This window comes from Rhagoletis pomonella, unplaced genomic scaffold (genome assembly GCF_013731165.1).
Source record: "Rhagoletis pomonella isolate Grant_MI unplaced genomic scaffold, Rhpom_1.0 Rhpom_scaffold_00010, whole genome shotgun sequence".
NCBI lineage: Eukaryota > Metazoa > Arthropoda > Insecta > Diptera > Tephritidae > Rhagoletis > Rhagoletis pomonella.
The window spans coordinates 11,095,784-11,100,791 of NW_023458564.1; positions in this window are offsets into that span (position 1 = coordinate 11,095,784).

A 5,008-nucleotide genomic window follows, 5' to 3' on the forward strand; every position below is an offset into this window, starting at 1 on the left:
ATGTAGGGTGCTGCATCAGTCACAAATACCAACACTTTTTCACGTTGGAATCCTATTGGCCATAAAATGTGCAAAGAATCGTCAAACAATGTTGCGATTGTTGATGAGTTCACCTTATCCAACACCTCCACCGTCAAGAGATAGCCGCGTCCGCTTTCACGCAACGGTCCAACAATAACGTTGGTTACACTGCGGCCTGCCTTATCTGTAGTTTCATCGATGGACACAAAGATGGGGCTTTCTCCTATTTCTAAACGAATTTTCTCCAAAACGGACTCGTAACAATCCTTCACGTAATTTTTTCTAAGAGTTGATTCATCGGGAAGGGATTCCTGAACGTATTTTTCAAAGAATGATTTGAATTCCACACTCTTCAATTTATAAAGTGGAATTCCGCATGCAATCATCATTTTAGTAATATCTGCGTAAAATACATTCTTTTCCACAAATGGTGCTATCATTTGGGTCTTGTTTTTCTTTATTTGTAATCCTTTTATATGTTTTTCACTTTTAATATGCTGCTGAATATAATATTTTTTTTCGTGATTAACTTTTACTGAACAAATATTGCAAAATAAAACGGTTCCATCAGTACAAAATACATCCGAACCAAACTCGGCAATCAGAATTTTTAAACTCTTGGTAATTTTAGACTTCGGCATTGCTTTTTTAGTTTTTACACTGAATAACTTTTTGTTTCAAATAACGGCTGGCAAACTCTATTGAAGTAAAACAGTTGTTAGTTGTGCACATCAGCAACTGTGTTGATAGATTTTAGCACGCAACAGAGTGACATGAAAACTACAAAATTTATTTTTGCTTAAGTATTCACTACTTACACACTGCGTTTTTCTATACATACTTATTTTCGAATATGGGCATGTGTATATTTCTTAATCTTTAAAAAAAAATTGTAAATGCTATAATCACTTTTTTAAAGGTAGAAAGGGCAAAAAAAGGCAAATATCTTAAAACAGGCAAAAAAGGCAAATATCTTAAAAAAGGCAAAAAAAGGCAAATATCTTAAAAAAGGCAAAAAAAGGCAACATCAAATGGGTATATATGGAATCAGGGAAAGCTAAATCGTGGACATTCTTGATCGAATATACTATATCTCTTTAGCAGAAAAAAAGGCAATTTCCATAAAATCCGTTCCCTGGATATGATCATTCTTTTTCGCTTTATTCCGTATTCGAAAAATTATATGTTTCAATGGGCACATGGATTTGAATACATAGTTTAGATTTAGATAATATTTTTAGCAATTTATTTGAGAAAAATAAAACATTTAGATTATTGTTTGTATTTTCTTCGATTTTAAATTTGCTACCTGCTACGAAAGCTGAACTAGAAACACAAAATTTATGACATCAATTTCGTGACGAAAATTTTGACGCATTTTTTAACTGCCTTTGAAACGTACGGAAAAACGTTTATGATTTATTCGGAACGTTGCGAAATTCCGTCTGCTGCTAGAAACACAAAATAAAAAACAGGGCTCGAATCGTATCATCCGTTCACGGATAGAAAACGATACGAAAGAAAATTTCGTGATACGTCAGGCAGTATAAGCTGAATGGGACAAAGAGTACGTTCACGTATGTCATAATCCGAAAAATGTATTTTTACGTGACGAGTAGTGCGATATCATAAATTTTGTGTTTCTAGTTCAGCTTTCATCACTCGAAAATTTACCTATTTTTTTTGTCAACCAAAGAACGGTATAAAAGCTACACAACGCCAGATTTTTTTTATAAGTGACCGGTTTTCGTATGATTTCTATAACTCTTAAGGCGTACAAATGTCACGTCCGACATCATAAAAACACCTATATGTTAAATTACATATTTCGTATGTATTTAAAATACTGTGAATTGCTAAAAAATAAATAATTTTGACGTAGAATGATATGGAGGCTATGTTGAAATGTTGTAGTTGTACTTTTTAGAGCCTCACGAAAACGCTTATTGCACGAGAACTAATGAAGCGATTTGAAAGAAAAGTGTGGCATTTCAAAAATATAATTCCAAACCTATCGACAGATTAATTTTTGTAAGTAACCAATTCGGTTTCTGTCGTAGAAACAACGGTAAATATTGGCTTATTTTGGGGTAAATTTTGAGCCTTTAAAGTGCTCTAGCAACTTACGATTTGCAGTTTAAACTTTAATTTTCGGAATATATGTTATTTGGAGCAATTGAGATATTATCGTGTACAAATTTTATATAAGTTCAACAAATATTGAGCATTTTAATGCAAAAAAATGATGAAAAAATTACCAAGTTTTTTTATTTCCAAAATGCTCGAAAACCGCTCGAATTATTTTGTTTTTGTGTTCTTTAATCAAGATTTTTCCTTTAATTGGATATATGGAAGTATTGGTTGATATCTTCTAAGTATGTTCACTTCGTCATCATTTTGCAAACACGTGCATGCGCTGGAAGTGAGAGACGGAGGCAAAAAGTATGTGTGTGTAGGTATTTCGGCATTTGAATAACAGATGGCGTAATATTTGTAACCAAATCGCAGCGTATGTATGTAAATACATACAACAAAGATGCGAAAATGAAACCCTAGGTAAATTTAAACACTTTACTTATATAAGGATAAAGGTGAAGGGGAATATGTAGATGAAGAATATGATAAACGTAAAAGTAAAAACAAAGATGAATATAAAGAAAAATATGAGGATGAGGATACCGATGAAGATGAAGATAGAGGTAGAAAGATTAAAATAAAGGTAATTGTAGAGAAAAGGGTATAGACAGAGACTCAATCTGGGGACTATTTCGGGAGTTGAGAGATTTTTGGAATTCTCGAGACTTATCGATAAAATAATCGATATTTTATCGGTTTTGTTATCGATATTTTTATCGATTTTGTTATCGATATTGTTATTGATTATTCTATCGATATTTTCTGAACTTATCGATATAACAAGCAATATTTTTTATCGACTTTCTTATCGATTTTGTAATCGATGTTTTTATTGATTTTGTTATCGATTTTGTTATTGATATTTTTATCGATTTTGTTATCGATGTTGATATCGATATTTTCATCGATTTTTTTTCGATGTTTTTATCGATTTTGTCATAGATTTTGCTATCGATATTATTATCGCTTTTGTTATCGATATTTTTTTCTTAGTGTGTGCTTTCGTTTTTGACTTGGATGTGCTCTTACCCATACCATGTATTCTACGTTTAAATTTAGCGGTTGTATCTCCGATACAGCCTGCAGACCATGACGAAGGCGCTGGACTGTTCCTTTTTGAGTAGGTTATTAAAAAAAAAACAATTTTTTATGGCGGTTTTTGTCCGATTTGGTGGAAATTTGGCCGTGGAAAGAAATTTTCAGTGGCAACACTTAAAGCGACATACGCGAGCGGTGGAACCACATTTGCCGCTCATTACTGGCACGATAAGGAGTGTCAAGAAGCTGCAGATAAAAAGGTGCCGCCTACAAGACCACGCTGCGATCGGGCGCAACGCGATGTGGAACCGTTATAGGGAACTGAAGAGGGAAGCTAGACGTATTTGCTGCAAGAAGAAGAGATAGGTCGAAATACGTGAGTGGGAATATTTTGAAATGCTGGCCGACAGAAAATCACCCGAAATGTTTAGCAGAGAGTTGAGCGACTTACGGAAGGTATCAAGACTCCTGTAGGAACAACCATGGCGACCTAGTGACCGATGTCCAGAACGTACTCAAATTATGTAGGGAATACTTTTCGACAATTTTGAATGGCTGAAGCACTGAAAGAAGATGAGAAGCCGAACCCGAGTCCCCAGTCGATGCCGATGGTGTCGATATCCCAGAGCCTGACTATGACGAGGTACGAATAGCGATTATGCTGATGAAAAGTAACAAAGCTGCTTGGCTGGCCATAGACCAGGTATTCACAATAAGCCAAATCTTGTAAAAGACCCGCGAGAAAAGGATGTACACTCACCGCCTATTTGTCGACTTTAAAGCCGATTTCGACAGCACTAAAAGAAGTTGCCTATACGCCGCTATGTCGGAATTCGGCATCCACTCAAAACTCATACGACTGTGTAAAATGACGTTGAACAATACCACTAGCTCTGCCAGAATTGGGAAAGACCTTTACGAGCCGTTCGCCACCAAACGGGGTTTCAGAAAGGGTGACTTCCTTTCATGTGACTTTTTTAATCTGATGTTGGAGAAGATAATAAGAGCAGCAGAAGTGAACCGCTCAGGAACAATTTACTATAAGAGCATACAATTGCTGGCTTATGCCGATGACACTGACATCATCGGTAAGAAAAACGGCGAAGTCTGTTCTGCCTTTTTCAAGTTGGACAAGGAAGCAAAGCGAATGGGTTTGGTGGTAAACGAGGACAAGACGAAGTGTCTCCTGTCATCAAACAAACAATCAGCACATTCGCGCCTTGGCACCCACGTCACTGTGGACAGTTATAATTTGGAGAAAGTACAGAATTCCGTTTACTTGGGAACCAGCATTAACACCGATAATAATGTTAGCATGGAAATCCAACGCAGAATCACTCTTGCCCAACAAGTACTACTTTGGACTGAGTAGGCAAATCAGGAGTAAAGTCCTCTTTCGACGTACGAAAACCACACTCTATAAGTCGCTCATCATACCCATGCTGGTACATATATGGCGCAGAAGCATGGATGATGAGGTTCGTCATATCAGATCTGTACCGTTAGCTCGATTTTACAAAATGAGGTATATAATTAAAAGCAGAGATCGAAAATAACCGTCACCAAGTGTCTCTCGTATGGTGTTTACCACTGACACAAACACTCATCTCTCAAGCAACGAGTGTTTCCCACCGTGGCAAATCATTCTGTGCGATCTTTTTGCGTTTTCCGTTGTGGGTTATTTATCAACTGCTAAAATTTCCCTTGGGCAAAAACACTTTGGCACGGTCACCACACCCTTTTTTCCGTCCCGTTCCTTTCTTACGAGTAACACTAACATCTACCTTAAACTGTTTTATTATCCGGGATACGG